The sequence below is a fragment of the Tursiops truncatus genome, chromosome 1, assembly GCF_011762595.2.
Source record: "Tursiops truncatus isolate mTurTru1 chromosome 1, mTurTru1.mat.Y, whole genome shotgun sequence".
Classification (NCBI taxonomy): Eukaryota; Metazoa; Chordata; class Mammalia; order Artiodactyla; family Delphinidae; genus Tursiops; species Tursiops truncatus.
This window is the reverse complement of record NC_047034.1, coordinates 147777990-147799710: the sequence shown is the minus strand read 5'-3', so window position 1 is coordinate 147799710 and position 21721 is coordinate 147777990. Positions and strand designations below refer to the sequence as shown.

The 21721-nt window shown below is 54.1% G+C and overlaps 1 protein-coding gene across 9 annotated transcripts in view; it reads right to left on the bottom strand.

Moving 5' to 3' along the window:
- ERI3 (ERI1 exoribonuclease family member 3) overlaps positions 1 to 21721 on the bottom strand; it is a 129847-nt gene that overhangs the window by 1468 nt on the left and 106658 nt on the right. The window lies entirely within an intron of this gene.

Below are 21721 nucleotides of genomic sequence, written 5' to 3'. Positions count from 1 at the left end.
TTAGGCCGGGTGATGCTGGGCCAGCAAGAAGCCTGGTCTCAATGCTTCTGAGTCCCATAACTCATGCTGGAAATTGGCCGGCGTGTCCCTCCCTGGCCCCAGCGGTGATGTATGGGCACCGTCGCAGTAAGAAAAAGGGAGAGTAAATGTGTAATTTCTCCCTTGACGGCCCCCGGCCGCTGGGCGATCCTTCTTGTTGCCGCCGCGTGGGGACGGCCCGTCTGCCACACTCCGTCTTCCCGCCACCCGTCTTGATGTCTCCATTTCATTACTGTGCAGCCATTCATCACGCCCACGGCCAGGGTGACTTTGCCGGCACTTGCATGTGTGTGGGAGATGTGGCCCAGGCCATGATCACTGGTGACAAGGCACAAGTCTCGGCACTTCCGGGCCGGGGTCCCAGGCTCACGTGCTCCAGCAGCTACCGCCTGGGCGCCTGCTCCTGTGCAGCCCAGGCCAGTGGAGAGGGGCCGGGTCTGTGGTCCTCCTAACACCCTGGCCGGCAGCCTTCTACCAGACACGCCTGTGTAGCTCAGCCCAAGCCCTGCCTCTCCCACCCCGGCAGGCTTCAGCCCTGTCTCTGGCCATATCTCAGATTAAAGACATCTGCGCCTGCCAGACCCTGTCACAGCAGTTTCCTCGGTATTGACTGCCGTAAGAAACTCCATGGTGAAAACTGTCCTAGACCCCGGTGGCCACAGGAACAGGTACTTCTGGAGCCTCAGTATCATGGTCATGGGCCCCGACTCCCTCACCTGCCTCTTCTTCCATCCCCCTCCCACCTCCCATAGGTGCTCTGCTCCTGTGCCATAACCAGGACCTCAGCTGCCACCGCCCTCGTGGGGTCGATGCTGTGGTGGCAGAAGTACGTCGATGTCATAATCAGGTGTGGGGGTGGTAAGGTCAAGGTGGGGTCACGAGGCCCCTGCGTCTGTCAAGGACCAACCCCTTGCACTGAGCTCCCAGCCTGCCCTTGCCAGGACCTTAGCAGGAAAGGGGATCCACCAGAGCTAGAAAAAGACTGTGGGAGTGAGAGGAGTCTGGTCAGGCCAGGTCCTGTATCATCAGCCAGACACCAGCTCTGCAGACCTGGCGCTCAGCAGACAGCTCTCTAGGTCAGGCCAGACAAGTCACACGGGGTCCTGTCTCTCAGAGCTCAGTATGAACGTAGCTACAGTGGATGTGGGCATGGACAGGTGACCCAGGCACAGGGACACCTTGTTCCTCTAGGTGCTCGGGAAGCCATGAAGGCTGGTGTGAGGCGGAACAGTGAGAAGACAGATGGGTGGGTAGTGGCGGCCATGGCAACTCCAGACGTGACCCATCCCCATGGTTTATGGGCCGGACACGCGCCCCGCTCAGCTGAGGCCCCGTCATTTGTCTCCCTTAGTGTGCACGCCTGTGCTGTGGGGGTAGAGGGTGGAGGGAGGGGGCTGTGATGGGAGGAGCTAGGTAGTCGACAGGAAGGGGAATGGGGCAGGAATGGCTGTGCAGGAGGGGCGGGCCTCAGGAGTGGGGAGGGTTTATGACAGGGTCCAGGGGCTGTCACGGCACCGTTGAAAGGGCCACGATAGGTGATTTTCTTCCCAAATAAATCTGGCCTTGTCAGGGCCCCTCCGATCCTTGCTGTCTCCGGCACTCTGGGGACCGTGGCCGCTGTGCATATTAAGAATAAGTCCCCTCGTTATCTGCAATTATCCAGCGGCCACACACCTCATTTCTTCCAGCAGAAAAGAAAATTAGTTTTCTATTGACTTCATCTGGCTCCTCCCTCATTGCTGGACAAATTGCTCAATCTACCTCCCCTGGCCCAAGTGAATGTGCCCAGCTCCTCCCCCCAGGCCACCAGCCATCCAGTGGGGGAGCACTGACTTCCCACCTGTGCCTTGTCTGGAGCTGGGCAAAGGTCCATGTGCCCCAGTCTTGCCCCTGACCTCTCCCCACTCTACATGCCAGATGGCTTCATCCACATCCTGAGCTTCTGAAAATTGCTGTCTCGTCTGGGCCTCTCTCCTGAGCTCCAGACCACAGATCCAAACGCCTCTGGAACCTCTCTTCCTAAGTATCTATACAAACTCAAAACGTCCAGCAGTGAACTAATTTTCTCCCCCAAGCTCCTCTCCCCTATGTTCTCCATCCCAGTGAATGGCACTCCCAAATGTCCCAGAAGAAACCTGATTCAAGCTTGACATCCTGCCTTCCCCCCAAATCCAATCAAGCGTGAACTGCAGGCTGTATCTTCTTCTCTGTCTCATCATCTACTTCCCTTCATTCTGGCACCACTTCCCAGTCCAGACCCCATCATCTCCTGCTCTTACAACAGCAGCTGGTCCTCTTTCTTTTCCCTTTAATCCATTCTCTTACAGCCAAAATGATCTTTCTCACACAGATCTGATCACGTTCTTTTCTCTTTAAATCCCTTCAGTGGCTCCCCTGCCCTTACTTTCAAGTCTACACATTCCTTATTATGACTTAAAGTTAAAGGCCCTGCAAAAACAGATCCCTGCTATCTCTGGTCTCACCCCCGTCACTCTCTACTCCCAACGCCCGGATTCCAACCTCAAGGAACCACTTATGTTTTCTGAAAATGACAAAGTGGGTTTTGGAGTCAGACCTGTTTGTAGTTTTAACTTCGCCCACTGGCTGTGTGCCCTGCGGCAAGTGCCGAGTTTCTCCAAACTTCAGGTTCACTAGGGGTGACAACAGATACTACCTCAGTGTTACTGGGAGGACTGAACGGGTGATACACCCACATGTCTGCACATGCTGTGTGTGGAATACCTCCTCTCTTCTTGAAGGGAAGGCAAGGATGCTAGTTTTCTGGATGACCCAATGGTGAGAAGGTGTATACTGTACAATCTGTGGCACAGATTACACAGGGGCCAGCAGCACACTTGGTGAAACCACTTGTCACTCGCGCCACAAACTGACTACTGACCCTGTCCACTGGGGATTCTGGAGTCTTAACTTGTTGCAACTGGCCCACCACAATGAAGAGAGACCCAGACTGGGGAAGACAGCCCTGAAAGCCAACCTAAGAGTCAGTGCAACCCACTGATCAGCACAGAGACAAATCTGAGCTTTTAATAGACCGTAAGTTCAGAGAGAGCACCGGGTGAGCCTCCCAGAAAGTCCTCTGCTCGAAGCTCTGGGGCCATCTGGGTCAGCAGCCCCACCTTGTGGCACGTCATTGAGCTACTGAGGCCAGCCTGAGGCTGTTCTGAGGTCGGGGGCAGGAAGCCTCGTGCCCACAATGGAGGCCTCCAAGAGTAGGTCTTCCTCACCTCCAAATTCTAGAAGACTAACCTGTTTTTATGTTCCTGCAGGAACATCAACTCGTGACAAGATTGCCCTCTTCTTTTGGGGGGCATTAATATTTTTAATGTTGGAATTAATTTTTCATGTTTTTATATTGCCAAGGCTGTAATGCAGGGGTCGGCTGCATAAACCCCTCAGAGAGGTGAGTGGGGGCCAGCACCTAACAAAGGATGAGCTTGCTGGCTGGCTCCAAGGGTAGTCAAATATCTGCTCGGCAAAACAGCTGCTAGTGGAAGGGTGGCTCAGATCGCTTAGGACAGCCGGCAAGAACACACACAGGGCAACCACCTGAGGCTGACACGCTCCAGTTGGCTGCACTTGTCTGGGAGTTGAACGGTAGAGGACAGGATGCAGAGCCTGGGCCAGGGCCACCCTCAGGAGGGAAGGGACCCAAGGAAGCTCTTGGAAGGCCATCTATTCATGCACTCATTCATTCAGCAAATACACACTGACACCTTCTGTGTGCCGGCTGCGCAGGGCCATGCTGGGCCACAGGGCTGCAGACTCTGCAGCTCCCTGCCCTCGAAGAGCTCAGAGACTGCATCTATAAGTGGTGCAGTGTGAGCAGTGCTATGAGAGAAGGAGGCACAAAAAAGGGCACTTTGTTCAGTCCAAGGTTCAGGAAAGGGTTCCTGGGAGGACGAAGTTAAACATGCAGAGAGGGCCGGCCAGCAAGTTGGGGTTGACGTGGGGAGGTGTTCTCAGCATACGGAACAGCACAGGCACATTTCTGGAGGGGAAATGTGGAGTGTGCCCCACAAATTTAAGTTGAGCAGGTGGGGGATGATGAAGAATAAGAGGCAGGGGAGCGGCGAGATGAAGGTGGCGAGGTCAGCAGTGGCCATCTAGAAGAAACTCTGCAGAGCCCCGAATGCCAGACTAAGGAGCTTATAATTTCACTGTTCTGGGAATGATGGGGAGACTTATGTGTTTGAGGAGGAGCATGACAGGACCCGATTTGTGTTTCAGAATTATCTTTCAAGGATTACAGGTGTTAACGCGGAAGGCAGAGACAGCAACTAGCAGACTCTACTATGTATTTCTGGTCCAGGCCAGAAATGGTAGCCCAGAACTAGGCCAGTGGCGGTGGAAATGGAGGTGGAGATATACTGGTGATGTGGAGAAGCAGATGGAGGCAAGAGATTTTTAGGAAATAGAATGAGCAAGACTTAGTGAGGGGACTGGGAGGGCTGGAGGAGGGATGCGTCTAGGATCTGAGTGCCACTCACCGAGATGAGGCAAACCAGAGAAGGTGCAGGTTTGGGGCAGTGATGAACGTACCTTCGGATGTATTAAGTCTTGAGACGTCTATGAGACAGCTAAACTTATCAGGCATTTCTTTTATGGCTTCTGGGCTTTGTATCTTGCTTAAACAGGACTTCTTTATCCCAGTGTTATTAGAAAACTAGCATGTATTTTCTTTGGATACTTTTTGTATTTAATTTTTTAATCTGTCTGGAATTTACTTTTGTATGTGGTGAGAAGTAGAAGATCTAACTTTATTTTTCCCCTAGTGGGTAGCCAGTTGTCCTGTCGCCATTGATCAAACTGTCCACACCTGCCCCATGCTTTTGAAACGATGCCTCTGTCTTATATACCATCCCCACACATGGATCTGTGGGAGCCAGGAAAGAGAATGAACGTGAAGTGATCAAAGAGGCAAACCAGATTGAGAGGACACCTGGAGCAGCAGGGTGACAAGCCGCTGACCTTACAGGGCTGTGAGGCAGTGTGCCCTAAAGGAAGCCTTAGACACAACCTGAGGCCTCCTGCCTAAAAAGCTCAGCTTGGCAACACACCTTATGAGTGATCTCCAGGTGCTGGTGAGGAACGGGGCCGGAGCCCACGGAGCAAAGATGGGTGGAGAGAACAGCACAAGGAGCAGGAACCATGACAAGGAAAAGAGAGCAAGAACCTGGCGCGTGTCAACATTCTAGAACCTCATCTTGTTTCCACCTCTTTCTGTCTGTCAGGACACCTTGGCAGCAGCGTGCCTGAGCGCCAAGTGTCAGTGGGACTGCCGGATCAAATATGTCCCCAGCCCCACATGGGACACACTTATGCTAAAAAAATTATTTGCTGTTTATCTGTTTAAATTCTAATTTAACTGATGTTCCTATATTTTTATTGCTAAATCGGCAACTCGGTGCTGGGGGCCAGCATCTCAGGCCATGGCTGGGTGCAATTCAGGGCACAACAGCAAATAGGAACTCAGAAGAAAGGAAGCCAAGGCAGGGAATTTAGGACTAAACCAGCAGAGGGCCCCTATATATCCTTAGATTCTGGGTTCGAATCCAACCTCCATCACTTAGTAACTGTGTGAACTTGAGCAAATTACTGTACTTTATTTAACCTCTGTTTTTGGATTCTTCTCCTTTAAAATGGGAATAATAATGATAATTATAGCAACTACTTCTCTCAAAGGGTTGTTAAAAAGATGAAATGAGTTTTTATTTGTGAAGTGCTTAAAACAGTGGCTGGGTTAGTTATTAGTAGTAGTATTGGTGTCGTTATTCCAATAATATCCAATAATAATATTGTTATTCTAACAGAAATACCCTGATATCCCCCAACCCCTGCTCCTTGTCCCAGATGTGGCCCACAGAGTCCCCTGGGCCTCCAGACAGGGTGACCTTGGCCCACCCGACACACCCTCCAGACATAGATTCCCTTCTCCCCACTGACACGGCTCCCACGGCTCCCTCCCCCTCCCCCCAGACAGGTCGTTATAGCCTCAACTCCAAAGTGACCCCTTCTTCCAGCCCCTCCCCGCATCCCCCCTCCACCCCACCGAGGTGCCTGGAGGTGCCACAGGGCTGATGGTGAAGGATGACGGTGGTTCCACAATAAGGGGAAAAGGCAATTTCATCTTGATTAGCAGGCGATTTCTCTCTCCGTAATAAGCGCGCTCCAAATAATTAGCGTGTTTTACGTAATAATGAAATTACAGAAATGCAGTCCACTTATTCAAACAACTCACCATTACCATATTTTTAAATATTAGACTTAATTAGAGTTTATCACTTCGGAGAAGTATGCGGACCGAAGATGTTTTTAAAAAAATCCTCATAAAGTGTTTATTAAGCGCTGGTAAAGCTGGGATAATGATGTGTTTAGAAATTAAGGCAATCAAACACTTACCGCCGCTTCTGGAGGCCGGGCATGGAAATGAGGCCATTACACGCCCATTACCCGCCAGCTCACAGCCACTTGGGGGGCGGGGAGAGGATGCGCCTGGCCGAGAGGGCACAGTGCCCAGAAACGCCTGTGCCAACAGCCCACAACAGCCTGACCAGTAAGCACAGCATCACTTAACAGGACATCTGGCCACCAGGAGCCCAACTCAAACCTGGCCAGGCAAATGACTGGACAGGTCCCATACACCCAAGACTAACCCAGGTCCAGACTCCCAGGCCTGGCAGGACATATCAACTTCATTTAAACCCCAGTGCGGAGTGGGGACAGGAGCCAGACTGGGCAGCCAGAGAGGTCAGTGAGAAGAGGCGGAGGCTGAGGAAGCTACAGACCCGTGTCTACTCCCAATTCTGGGCCACACAGGAAGGGGCAGCTAGAGTGGTGGAGAAGGGTCTAAGAGGAAGCTGGGGAACTGAGCTGGGAGCCAAAGACGCAGAAGAGCCAGGGGCCAGGCTCAGGAACACACCTGGGGACAGACTCGGACTGGGGAAAGTAGGCAAGAAGGGTGGCGGGAGAGGGGCTGGTGGCTCCAGGCCCCATTTATCCCAGTGAATAACTAATTCCAGAATTTATAGTGCTGGGTTTTTGTTCTGTGGCCATTTATATCTGCGAGGGGAGGAAATGAAGAGGCAGCGTGGATGCCACATCTTTCTGTGTTATTGCTTGTCTGCCATTTGCAAATCATTATTAATTGTGGGCCCTGGTGGCGGGCTGGGCGGGGGCCGGGCTGGGTACATCCACATAGCTCTTCATCAAGGACCCCAGCCGCTGCCCCAGAGAGCCAATTACCCCGCCCTGATTGGGATCAGATAAAGAGGGAATTTTTACAAATTAGGGAATAAATAGAATTTCCACACAGGGCGCGGGCAGGACCTGAGAGGCTGTAATGAAAAACCATCCGTCACCATCAGCGCGGGCTGGGCACATAGCCCCGGCACTCCCTCCCTTTGTGGGCCCACCCTCATGCTCAGGGGCCTGGACGTACAGGTCTAAGGACACCCCAACCCCTCCAAGGCCCGGGAGCAGGGAGAGGAGTTCCCAGTGGGGCGCGTGTATGCCCTCTGGGCCCCAGCTCTGACACTGTCCCTAGTGCTTCTTCCTCAGGGGCTTGAGGAGGAGGAGACCGAGGCAGTCCTGAGAACGACCAGAGTTGGGGACCACGGGGCAAAGACCACATCCATGCCCCTCCAGCTATGGCAGCCCTAGGGCAGAGCCCCGGCCCGTGGACCACTCACTCTGGGTTCCCATTAGCGCTCCTCCCCTTGGATCATTAAATATGTATATCTTATTACACGCCTTGTTAGAGTATCGAGCTCTATTGACTGATGATAAATCCTGAGCCTCGTCCTGGCCATAAATTTATCTGGAGATGATGAAGACTCAATAATCTAGTCAGGCAGATAATATCATCGGGCCTTAAAAAAGATCATTACATTATATGTCAGAATTAAAAGTGAAATACGCCGTAGTAACAGGGCGGCTGCTCTGGCCATTACAACGGGTGCCCGCCTCCCCTCACTCATCCCCAGCCAAGGCCCCATCCAGGTAGAGGGGCCAAGAAGCCTCGCCCTCCTCTTGGCTCTGGACGCCACAGATAAAAGTGCCTGATAACCTAAGGCAAAGTGAAGGGGACCTGGCCTGGGAGGGGACAGGGGAAGAGGTGGCTACTGAGAACAGCTGAGCGCCTCTGCCGTCCCTGGCAGCCACTTCTGCCCCAACCGAGCTCCCACCTGACCCTGTCCCTAGGGGTCTCCTGTGGGACTGTCTTCTGGGGGTCCTTGAGTGGTTCCAACAGGAAGGTGACAGGGCTTCACACCCTTCCAGACTGGCCTGACCAATCAGGGCAGATTCTTTCCAAAATGGAGACACAGGGATAGGGAGAGGTTAGGCTACTTGTGTGTATGCCCCAGGCACCTGTGACCTGGCTCCAGACCCATGTGCCAGCAGCATATCTGAGGCCTTTCCTGTGAGCATGTGCTATCAATCCAGACCACGGTCACCTCCTTCCCGAGAGCCCTGCCTGTCACAGCCTCTACATCCTGTCATTTGAGAAACTTGCCGCCAGCCTCTTGTTCTTCGACCTCAGCACTAACAACCATTTCCATTATACCTTATTTTCACCCATTTCCACAGTCACACACTCCACCTTGCTAACATCCTCCACTGTTCTCCCTTTGAAATGTTAAATTCAAATATTCCCAGTTACTGGTGATAATATGCTTTTTCTTTCATCTCACTGGAACCTCGAAACTGTTTACATCCCTAATATCTCCAGATACATCCCTCTCCTGTGTTCACCTTTTTCCCCGTCCACTTTTGACTGCTTACCCAACAGCCACTCCCCTTCTGCGAAGCTGGCAGAGCCCACTCCTCCCTCCCTGACCAAGGGAAACCTCCATGGTCTGAGCCATTTGTGGGGACCCTACCCCCTTGCCAGCCATGGGTTTAGGAGTGGCCAAGTGTTCTGGCTACTGGGATATGACGGTAAGTTTGCTGAAAGACCTTCAAGGAAAATTTCTTCACTCTCACGAAGAGAACCATGAGGGGAAAATAGTCCTGTATATTCTGCTGGATGTTTTCATGTCTGCACATAATGTCTGGGACTGCAGAAGCCATATTCCAACCTTGAGGGGACTTAGCCTGTGAAGAACATGCTGAAGATAAAAGAACAGAACAATGGAAAAAAATCTGGGTCCTTGATGACATTGCTGAGATGCTGAATTAACCAACCCTAGGATCACCTTAGCTCTTTGGTGAGGGAATAAACCCTCTTATTATTTAAGATTTAAATTGGGTTTTCTTTTTCTTGTAGCCAAAAGCTTACTAACATACAGAATGTAAAGGCAGGAAAGAGAATGACAAAACAAATGAAGGGAGGCAAAGGGCAATGAGGACGCTATTTCAGGCTAGGAAGCTGGTAACCCTTGGTATGCTCTCTTAAAACATTTGCTCAGGGCTTCCCTGGTGGTGCAGTGGTTAAGAATCCGCCTGCCAACACAGGGGACACGGGTTCGAGCCCTGGTCCGGAAGATCCCACATGCCGTGGAGCAACTAAGCCCATGCACCACAACTACTGAGCCCGCATGCCACAACTACTGAAGCCTGCGTGCCTAGAGCCCGTGCACCACAAAAAGAGAAGCCACCACAATGAAAAGCCTGTGCACCTCAATGAAGAGTAGCCCCCGCTCGCCGCAACTAGAGAAAGCCTGCACGCAGCAACAAAGACCCAACGCAGCCAAAAATAAACAAATTTATAAAACAAACAAACAAAAATTTTCTCAAATTGTCTCCTGCTGTATCTCAGGACACAGGCCATGTTACCATAAAGGCTAAAAGAGTCAAGTTTAGGTGGGAACCCAGGTGAAAACAGAGGGAAGAAAATACAACTTTACAGAGAAAGGATTTTTATGTCTCTGACTTGCAATTTAAGTTGACTTTTTCAAAGTCCCACGGCAACACAAAATCATGAGACTCAAGGCTTCTTTCTCCCCTGCCCTTCTTAGCATGTCGTTTCCAATTTCCAGGTTATCTTATGGTCCAAAATGGCTGCTGAAGCTCCAACCATCACGTCCACATTTTAGGAAAGAGGAAGAAGGAAAAAGCAAGAATAATGTACTTTCCAGCTAAGTCATTTCCCTTTCAGTATTGTTCCTGGAGGACCCACACACTTTTCCTTTTATCTCACTAGCCAGAACTCAGAGACATAACCATATCCAGCTGTATGAGAAACTAAAAAAGAAAAGTAGTCTTTTAACTGGGTACCCCCTGCTGCCCCTAATTATCCAGGGTCTCTGTTTAGTGAGGAAGAAGGTCAATGGCTATTGGGTACATACCAAGCAGTTTCTGTCCTAGCAACATAACTGATACACCTCGCTTTGGAGCTTGGATTCCATGGTCCATCATCTTAGTCCTTTCTTGCCAATCGTCTCAACTCTCTTGCTCCCCTTTTCTCCCATCACCCTTGCCTGGAAAAACCCAAACACTGCCTTCTCTATGCTTACATCTGGGCTGAGTGTGATAAGAGAAAACTGAAACCTTACAGATTCAGGCAACTCATAAAATCATAGTCATCAACCTCAGCTGGGTGTATAAAACTGCCCCATTTCCTATGTGCCTGATCAGTGTGCATGCTCTCTCTCCCTTTCTTGCTAGTTCAATTTCCAACTTTCTCTACTTTCCACAACTCTCAAACTCCCTACCCCCAACATCGCCCTGACCCTGTCACCCACACAACCTCATCTTCTACTTCACAGGAAACACAGAAGCCACACCCCTGCACCTGTGCCAGTCCTCGCCTTTCATCCTGATACACGAGAGGAACTGTCCTGATGTCACTTCTGAAGCCCATCCCCCCACTCCACCTGGTTTCTGGAGTCTGACCCGACTGCCTTTTCAAGGGTCTTACTTTGTGAGTAACCCCCTTTCTCTCTGATATAGCTTCAGTTGCTTCTTCTGCACTGGTTCCTTCACGTAAACATGTAAATATATTAAATCTCTCCCATCTTTAAAAACAAGCTCCCTTTAATTCCTTTTCCCTCTTCCCATGTGGCTAAGACCCCATCTTTCCTCCCTTTCGTAGCCAAAGGTCTCATTTCCTCCTCTCCCACCCTGTGATCTGATTTCCCCCAGCAGCGCCTTACCAAACTGCTTTCTCTAACAATCCTTATGGCCTCATGGGGCTGAAGTCCAATGGAAGCTTTTCAGGTTTAGATCAACCCAGTGGACCGACTCATGCCTTGAAACTCTTCCCTCGGTTTCAGTGACACCACCTTTTCTCCACTACCCTCCTCCAGCTCCCCTGTCTGCGCCTGCCTTTTCTCCTGACTACCCCTAAGAGGTGGGTGTTGCTAAGAGTGGTCGTTGGAATTCTTCCCTTTTTACTGTCTGCACTCTCCCTGGGCAAACTTATCCACCGCTAAGCTTTAATTACCATATATTTTCCCATAGTTTCTAAACCTGTATTCCTACTACCACCATCCTGGTCCAGGGCACCACCCTCCCTCATCCAGGTGACATCAGTGCCCCAGCCAATCTCCTCTATAGCGTCCTTCTAAGCCACAAATCTGGTCATTTCACTGCCTGTCTTAAACCCCTTCAATGATCCTGGAACTGAAAAAGGACATCAGTAGAAATGCTGGTGAAACTGAAGTGAGGCCTTTCGTTTAGTTAACAGTAAAGTAATACCAATGTTAGTGGCCTGGTGCTGATAGTTGTACTATGATTGGGTAAGATGTTAACACTAGGTAAAGATGGGTAAGAAAGCCTTCTGCAAATGTAAAATGAGTTCCAAGTAAAAAGTTTAAGAGTTAATAATTAAAACAACAACCATCATCACCACTTCCAACGGTGCCTCACTGCTCTCAGGATAGCATCCAAACTTCTACATTAAGTCCTGGGGATCTGCCCAGGTGTCCCCCTCGGGCCTCATCTTTCCCACTCTCCTGTTGGACCGCGGAGTTCTGCCTCTTCTCCCTCGTGGGTTTTTTCACGTGCTCTTCCTTCTGCCTGGGAAGCTCCTCCCCCACTGGAGTGCCCCCTCGTCTATCCTGAGGGATGGAGGCTTGCTGTGGTTTCCTGAGGTGCCTTACCTGCGCCCCCATGTAGGCGTTAGGAACCCCTTCTGTGTGTTCCCACAGCACCCATGTTCCTCCATGTGACTGCCTCTGTCACTCCCTGTTGGACCACAAACCCTTTGGGGGCACTAAGGTTACCTCAACAGAGGCCCTCAGTAAATATGTATTAAGTGTAGGGAAGGAAGGACTGGAGGAAAAGAAAGAGGGAAGGGTGGAGGGACAAGATCACAGGTGAGCCTACTCCAGCCCTGACATTTGCCACCTGAAGCCCAGACAGGCCCAGGCCCTGAAAATCAGTCACGGTCCTTCCTTAGATTCCAACGTGCCAGTGGCTTCGGCCCCTTCCCCACCTCCACTCCTTCCTAGTACCTTCATTTCCTCAGGACCTGCTGTGCCAGGAGACTGGCTGGGACCTGAGCTCTCAAGTGACCTGGCCAGCCTGTCCTGAACCAAGACATCTGGGGGCGGAAGCTGTGGTGCTGGGGCTCCGTACACCCCGCCAATGATGCCCTGGAAAAGGGCCTGGCGATGCCTGGGGACTCTGGGAGGGGGGCTGCCCTCCCTAAGCCCAGTCCCACCTGGTAAATATTTCATCCTCAAGCTGCTCAGCTAATCCCTATTAATTTCAATACCGCTGCCTTGCCTGGCTCAGCTCCCAATGCATTATTTATCCCCTTTGTTTGTTTGTCGCTAACAGGTGGGCCCCAGCGGAGGCGCTGACTGGGGACAAGCCCACTCCATCACAGTGTGGCTGTGAATTAATCATGAGGACTAATGGGAACCACCTCAGCTCCAGGCACTTCCCTAGCCCCCTCCCCCTGCCCTGGCACCCAGGGGTGGGCCGGGCCACCTCAGCTCAATTTAACTCAATTCAAATCAACACATTTTACTATCTATCCCCAAGAGTCAGACACTATGATATGCTTTGGGGATACAAGCTGAACGAAACAGACATAAATTCCTGCCCTCAGGGAACTTACAATCTAGTGGGGGAGAGAGGCATTAAACAACTTCTTAATGAGGACTGTGACGGGATGCTCCAAAGGGGGAGTGCACAGAGGAGGGGCACTGACCAAGGCTACGAGTCGGGGAAGCTTCCTTGAAAAGCAAACTGAGCTGTGCTCTGCAGGAGGAGCGGGACTTGATTAGGCCAAGCGTGGGAATGGGGGCTCCCAAGGAAAATAAAGCCACGTGGGAAGGCCCTGAGGTGAGCGAAGGCATGGCAGGTTCCAGAAAATGAGGGAGGGCATTGTGCTGCCGCGCACGGGGCACGAGGAGAGAGGCTTGAGAAAGGAGCACTCTTCTCCCTGAATGACCAGCATCTGTCCCGGCGGATTAGCACAGAGTCCTCCTGAACACCCGGACACAAGCACACACTCACACCACCTCTGCCGACCTGAGTGACATACAATTGCCTGACCTTGCGCCTGTGACACCGGAGTGGCAGTCAAGATTATGAACCTTCAACTGCACAGATCAGGAAACTCAGGCGAGCATCTGGCCTGGAGGCTTCTGAGGGGGCCAGTGTGGGCCTTAGCACCCTGAGGCTTAGGTGTGCCCGTGACAGGCCAGGGCTGGGGACACTGAACGGCCTCGGCCACAATGCTCACATCACCCCCCAGGAAGGAACCTGCCTCACCTCTGAAAACCCAGCACTGGATGGGGCACCCACAAGATGCCAGCAAACACCTGCTGAATGAATGACCGCACAAGAGCGAATCTCTCTCTGGGGAGATCCTTCCCCAGAGATCTAAATAGACGAGGTTAGAACGAGCTAACCTGTTCGCAGGGTGTTACAGTACTTTCATGGTAAGCCTCACAGTAAGCCTGAGAAGTAGGAGCCATCATCAGCCCCATTTTAAAGAGGAAGAAACAGAGGCCCTGGATGGTGAATGACTCACCCAGGACCACACAACCTGAAGTGATGGGCCGTAACCAGGATGAGGTCAGCCTGGCTCCAGGATCCCGCATATCCATAGATCTAACCCCTCTGTGGGGTCTCTTCCCCAAGGATCTCCCTTGGTGACTCCAGGGACCCTAGTTCTTGAGGACAATCCTAAAAGGCACCTTGTTTATGAACCAAGTGTAGCTCTGCCACGGCAGAGACCTCATTGGGCACATGATCGGGGTGTGTAATTCTATTCAAAGTGGCCACTTTGAAAATCCATGTGTCTCCAGGCTCTCCGTCCATCATGGTGTCAAGTCCTGGAGCAGAGGCATCCTTCAGCGCCTCCCAACCATGGTCTGTGTGCCCGCATGCCTGATCGCGCCCGTGCGCCTGTCCTTGGCTGGGAGCTGCTCTGGCAGCACTGCCCCGCCCTGTGAGAAGGCTCGGGCTAGCCTGCCTGCTTGGCCCAGCCTTACCCCTGCTTTCAGGCTAGCCTGACTGCCGGGCCCCACCCCTGCCCTAAATGCCTCCTCTGCCCTACCGGGTCTCTGTTCTCTTGGAACTAGGCAGCCAGCGTGGAGGCAGCCTCGATAACTCGCTAACGTGCTGCCCATGCTGTTCTTAAAAATTTATGACTGTGCAACATGAAAAATCCGGCTGAGGAGCCGTCATTAGCGGCGCTGCCTCCCTCCCCCACCAGAGCCGCCCTCGTAAATTGAGATTTATGGCTGCAGCAGGCGGGGCGGGGGCGCGTGCAGACGGCGAGGATGCTGTCGCGGAGACAGGCAGAGGCCGATGAGGCTGCGATGGGGCCGGGGGCTCCCCCCTGCGGCAGCTCCGGTTCATCGCAGTCTGCGGAGATAACTACCGAGAGTAACGTCTGGCCTGGGGTGCCGGCCTAGCGCGCGGATGCTGATAACGTTTAGCAGTCGGACTGCAGAGGGAGGAGCCAGTCCTGTGCCAATCACTGGCTCCTTGAGGTGTAGGGCCAGATCCTGAAGTCCAGGGGCAAGCAAGCAAGGGTCTCTTAGTAGGATGACTTGGGGAGGGGGAAGGTTGGACCTAGGGAGGAAGGATCATCCTTGCTGGGGTCACAGGGCCTGGGCCCCCCAGAGTCAGCTTCTCCAACCAGAAGCATCTACTTTGGGCTGTGACTGTGGTATCCCAACCAGAGAATTGAAGGGGAGGGAGGGAGGGAGGAAGGAGGATGCCAGGACCCTTCCCTTCCCTCTCCTTTCTCTGGTAAGAAGGGCCAGTGGAGAGGATGTTAAAGGCAGGAGGGCAAGGACTGGATCAGTCACAGAGCCTCCCCTGACAGAGGCCAGGCTGGGGCTGAAGAGGAGAGGAGGTGAGCCCATGAGCCTGCTGCCCACCCCCCCCCCCCGCAGGCCCTCCCGATTACCTCCCCTCTGCTTCCCCCCCTGCTCACTTAGCCCTGTCAGCCAGGCCATTATGAAATTGGGGTTTCATTTACAGACTAATTAAACATTACAGCTTGTTCACAATTACAACGCGGGGATGAGGGAGTAACTAATTACGGAAGAAATGAGCTAACATTTATCTCTGCTCCCACCCTCCCTCTACCCACTGCCCCCCCACCCCCGCCCCAATCTGGCTTCCTCCCACTCTCTGGTCAGTACCAGCTCTCAAGGCTTATTACCTAGGATGGGGGACTGGAAGGGTACCCACCCACCCTAGATACCAGGTTGGGCTGCGGTTCCCAGCTACCCCAGGGGAGGGGCTTAGCTCCCAGAGCCCTGCCACCAGAGACAGTCAGGGCTTTTGTGCAAGACCCTGTGGGTGAAAGGACCCTGTGATGGTACGTGTGGCCCTCATATGGGGGGTGGGGACCTGCTCTGGTGTACGACTGTGACAGCACTGTGGAGCCATGTGGCCCTATGTATCTTTATCTTGCGGGGCAAGGTTTTGCTGTGACTGCTGCAGACAAAGATTTGTGTGACGGGCTGTGAGTGTGAATGATCCATGCCCTAACCCCCAAACCCCCAGGGCAGAATATGAAAGAACCAGGCAGCTGCTGGAGGTGATGGTCTAAGCGGGCCTGGGATGTGGCCCCGGCAGCTCCAGGACCAAATCCCCACTGGGCGACCTTATTCACTCCCTCAGAAGCAAGAGAAGCAAGCAGGGTTACCCTGCCCTAGGGCTCATCTCGTCCTGTCCTCGGGCTGGCCTTGGCTTCCGGCCAGATGCCCCCCTGGGGCCCAAGGAGCCTCCTGGGGGCCTGGGGTGCCCCCTGTGGGCAGGAGTCCTGGGGTCTGGCTGGCCTGCTGCAGAGTTTAATAATAGTAACAGTGAGAGTAAGCGTTTCCATCCCTCCTGCCTTTGGGCAGAAGAAGAAAGGAAAGAGGAGGGAGAGGAGGGAGTGGAGGGAGCGGGCTGAAGGGAGGCTTTGAGGCCTCAGAACTCACATCAAACGGCCGGATCTGGGCCTAATTGTCTGACCCCTGCCCCTGCCTTCAATCAGCTCTGCGGCTCCCCGCCCGCCCCTCGCCTAACTAGCAGCCATGTTCTCCTCATTAGGACAAGCTCCCCTTGCACACATGTCCCCGGACATGTCCCCAGCACTCCCAGCTCCCAACCTTGCCTGGTGGGAGGGTACAGCGGGGACCCAGTTTTGGCGGGGCTCCTGGGACAGCTATTCCCTCAGCCACAGCTGGCTGGCCTGAGCGGCTCAGCACCTCTCCCTGAGCTGCAGGGTCCTGGATGCCACGTGCTGTGACATATCCCTGGGCTGGCTCAGCCGCTGGGTGCATTCTGTCCTCTGTGTGTCCTTCTTGATACAGCCCAACTGTCTCAGACACACAGTTCCTGAGGGCAAGATGCATTTGAATCCTGCCCGCTTCGGGCTGGTTCAGCTGTTTCAGCCCGGCAGGGGTTCTGGTCTGGGTCGGGGTCTGTGTTCAGAGGCTAGGAGCTGAAGGAACTTGTCTGCCTACTGTGCAAGGGCGGTTCCCTTAAACAGATCCAGGCGTGGCGATGTGTGAGTGTCTGCGGCTGGTGGCATGGCAGTGTGGCAGGAGAGCTTGGTGGTTAAGAGCTCTGACCCTAGAGAGATGTGTGTTTAAATTCTAGCTCTCCCGCTTCCTTGCCCTGCTGCCTTGGGTGCATGACAACCTTCCTGAGCCTCAGTTTCCTTATATACAGGAGAGGTGACAGCGCCAATCTCACAGGGTTTGGGAATTCAATGAGATTACAGACATAAAGTCCTCTGTACTACATCTGGCACTCAGCAAATCTTGTGGAAGGATACAGGTGTGGATGGCGGATTCAGACCAGACCAAACAAATTCCCTTCTCCACAGGCCACAGGCCTCGCTTCGTCCAGCTGGGTCAATAGTGTCAGGGACAGAAGGAGCTGTGAAGAAGGGTCCAGAGCCCTGCAGAAAAAAAGAGCAGCTCCCAGGGGACCCAGCTGATACCAGGGGCAGAAGCACCAATGCTGGAACCAAAGCTTGGGGGCAGGAATGTCACACAGCAGTTTCAGGTGGGAGGGGCAGGGGCCCAGCTTAAGGACTGTCAGGTGGCTTGAGGTCAGATAAGGTAAGTTAGTAGGGCTGGTCCATGAGGTATGGATCGTCCCTTGAGTACAGTGGGCTTGGAAGGAGGGGATGCTGTGAACACCAGTGGAGTGAAGGCTGACTGGACTGCTCTAGGTATTAATTCTCAAGGTACCAGACCTGTACAGGATTGGGGGAAGGGCTGGCCTGGTCTGGGCCCTGACATTGTCTCTCACCTTAAACCAGTGGTAATGACTTGCAAATATTGATGAAAACACAAACTACAGAGACTGTGCTTTTCGGGGAGCGAAGGTGGGGAGAGGGGATAAGGAGGAAAATAAACTGAAATGAAGTCCGGTTATCTCCCATCTGTGGCTGCTCCTAATCCCCCAGCCCAAAGGAATCCAATGCAGCCCCTTATCTGCCCTGTCAATCACTCCATCCCCGCCCAGTGCTTGGTGGGCACCGCACGCCCTCGCACACGCTCAAGCACATGCTCACACATGCACACACACGCACACACTCACTCCAACTCTTGCTCCAACACTCCTGCCCACCCCCAGCCCATTACTCCTCTGAGTAGGAGCAGCCAGCACGCAGGTCCTGCCAGATGGATGCAATTTGCATAATATCAGCAGCGGAGGCTGCAAGATCACCAGGGGTCAGGGCGCTGACATCCCCGCACAGTCTATCTGCAAGTGCTAATTTGGCCAGCATTGATCTGTCTTTCTGATTTCTTTGTCATTTACGTCTGCGATGGTTTGACAGGAGATACAGAGAGAGACAAGGGGAGGCCAAGCCAGGCCTGGGGCTAGGAAGGTAGGGAAACAAAGATTGTACTTCCCAGCGCATCTCACACACACAGAACACACACAGACATACACCAGAACCTCCTCCATCTATCTGTCACTACACTCATCCATCCGTCCATCCATTTTTCCATCTGTAGTTGCTCCTGAAGACTAGAGCCTGGTATCTGGCAAGGACCAGTTCCTCAGATGTCCCTGGACTCCAAGGGTGCCAGCTCAGGGGGGAAGGCGTGAGCAGCCCTGAGCACTATTGCAGGCAGGCCAGTGGAGGCCCTGTCAATGCCTGGAGACTTAACCCTCCTTGTGGCTGGCCATCCCCTGGCTCCTCACTTTCTCTGGGACACACTAGAAAGAACTGGACGGGGCGGGAGGTGGTGTAGGGGAGTGGTAGTGCTGGGGAAACAAGCACACTCCAGCTGTCTCTGACGCCTCCTCATAAGGCAGCTGTGCTGACTCCTCCCCTCCCAGCCCTGAATATGGCCAAAGCAGAGGGGAGGGGGTGAGGCACCCGTCTGCCTCTCCGGGACAGGGTTATCATGACTGCAGAAGCCTCATATCAACTCTTCACCACCCTCAGGTCATCCAAAGCCCAGCCTGGGCTCTGGCTGATTCTGAAGACCCCTAGCTCAGCCAGGAAGCCCAAGGTCAGATCGGGTCCACATCCTACCTGCTGGACCCCTGGCCAGAGTCCCCACATTCTCCCCTTGGGAGGAGGGTTCACCACAGGGATGGGGACGCTGCCTGGGCAGGAGATGTCATGGGGGAGGGGAGGGGAGGAGAAGATGGGAATTCTGGGAAGGAAGAGCCCACTGCAGAGAGGTGGGCATGGTCACTCTGTCAAGGGAGGCAGAGGGGCTTGAGCCTTCCAAGGGTGCCCCCCAGTGGCTCTGTCTTCACCCCACCTCTTTCCCTCGCCCACAGCAGCAGGAGCAGGTGATCAGAAGGAACTCCCTGCTGGGCAAGAGGGGGGCTGGCGTTTGGTGTGTGCTAATCCCGGGCCGAGGTCTTCAGAGGGACCGGGGAACTTCAAGGAGGGAAAGGCAGAGCTGTACTGCAGACGAGCTCATTAGCCAGCACCCCACCCCCCCACGAGGAGGAGGGCGGGCAGCCCAGGGAGCGCGGCAGCGGAGGCGGCAGAGAAAAGGCTGTCACTGTCCTTTCTTCCTTTTGGTACAAGCATCTCCCTGAACCGACGATTCTCCTGCAGTGACACCTCTCACGGGCGCTAATGAGATCCGTGTCACAGAGCTAATGTGCTCTGACTGGACTCTGATAGACACCCCACTCCTTCAGGGGAGCCCACAGGCCAGCACTGCCCCCCAGGGCCAGGCCCCACCTGCCACCTGCCGGCCCGCTCTCTTGCCAAACTGTGCTGGGCAGCAAGCTTCTGAGAGAGCCCACCTGGTGTCGGGCCATCCCGTCTCACCTGGAGCCTTTGGGACCCCCAGTCCCTGAGCAGAGAGGGTAAGCGGCCAGGGCAAGACCACCCAGCTGGGCACCAGGGAAGGTTCCGACTGTTCTCCCCGCCTGTGACACCAGCAGTCTGTGGGGCCTCTGTGTCCCAACAACAGGGGAAATCTGACATTTCCCGTGCAGACTTCCAAAAAGAAAGAAGGGAAGGAGGCCCAGGCCCCGCTCTTAGAGAGGTCAAGTCCGTAGGGCCTGATCATCACCTATAACTGGGGTCCCGGGATGTATTCTGCGTGCTCACAGTGGGAGGGCCAGGCAAGATCCCCAGAGGAGGGGGCCCCTGGAATACGGGCAGGATTTTCCTGGGCCACAAGGTGGAGCGCCAACAGAAATCACAGTGCAGAACTAACTGTCGGGGTCAGGAGGAGGCCGGAAGCCAAGTGTTAGGGCCCCGGCTCCAAGGGCGACTGTAGCAGGGTGAAGGGTGGAGATGCCCCCGCCCCTTTCTTCCTCAGCTGCTGCTACCGAAGACTGTCAAGACCTGTGTGTTTTACACGACACTGAGGGAAAGGGAGAACGTGAGCTTGTTTTCTTCCTCACCATCTCTGTTGGCAGCACAAAGCCCAAGACCAAAAAGGTGCTCCTGGCTCAGCACGGTGGTGAGAACACAGGCTTTGTGCTCAGGTGGACCTGGGTTTGAACCCTGGCTCCTCCCTTCAACTGCCTGTGTGACCTCAAGCAAGTCACTTAACTAAGCCTGAGCCTCCCAATCTGTAAAATGGGAACGATAATGCCTGCCTTCATGAGAGTGTGAAAATTAAATTAGCGCCCCAGATAATGTGAGTGCCGTGCTGACCACTTGCTGAAATGAAAGAAGGCCCACTCAGCAGTGCCCTCTGGAGGCCGCCCTGCCTCGGAAGCTGCCCGAGCCAAGAGCGCTGACGGAGCCCGCCGACCCAGCCAGTCAGCAGTCCTACAAATGTGCAGTCCCCTCACCTACAACCTGCTCCACGCCACCTGCCCACCAGGCTCCCAAGGGCAAATCCGCCCCCCAGGAGGAGGCGTCCCTCCCCCACCACGAGCCCACTCGGACAGCCTCCGAGCCCCCTCTCTGCCCGGAGCTCCATCCTGGAACCCTACCTCTTCCTCAGTCCCCAGGGCCAAGCCCTCACCCCATCCTGGCGACTGTACCTGTGAGCTGGGTGGGGGCAGGGCCCTGTGGCCGTCATCTCCCAATGCACGTTCAGCACCTACCACAGCTCCTGACACACAGTAGGTGCAAGGCAGACGTCCACCACCTCCCTCCCCATGGCCACTGCCGGCCCTGAACTAACCACCACCTCCCGCATGCCTTATTACAAACACCCCCACCCCGACGCCCGTGGCCTCCCCTTCTGCGATTTCTCCTCACTAGTCCTCCCTATACATACTCTCAGATGGTGCTGACTGGAACCCAACTCTGACCAGATCACTCCTCTATCCAAACACCCTACGGCTCCTCCTCAAACAGCTCAGCCGGGCGCACCGATCCCAGTGGGCCCCTCCCTTCCACAGCCTAGGCCCCTGCCCTGCCCGTCAGCCCACGCCTCCAGCACGCCTGCCCCCTTACTCTGTCAGCACCTCCTCCACCCCAATGCTCAGCAGGAGTCCCCGCCAGGTAGGTCCCACAGGCTTCCCCTGCCACACATACCTTAGAAGGAGACTCAGAAGATCCCTCCAGGGCCCCGGGTCATCGGTGATCTGCACACCCCGCCACTGCCCCCCACAGCATTGTGGGAGAAGCCAGCAGCTCCTGGAGAGGGCCAGGCTGTGGGATCTGCAGAGCCCTTACCCAGCATCACTAGTGCTGCCTCACCTCCCAGCAAGATACATACCACTCCCCACTTCGGGCTGGCAGCTCCTCACACAGTTAATTAGCACCATGTCACTGAGGACCAGCCTGAATGGCCAGTGACAGGAGCTGACCCCTGACCCCAGGGCTGGGAAACAGTCCACATCAAACTCTTACAGCGCG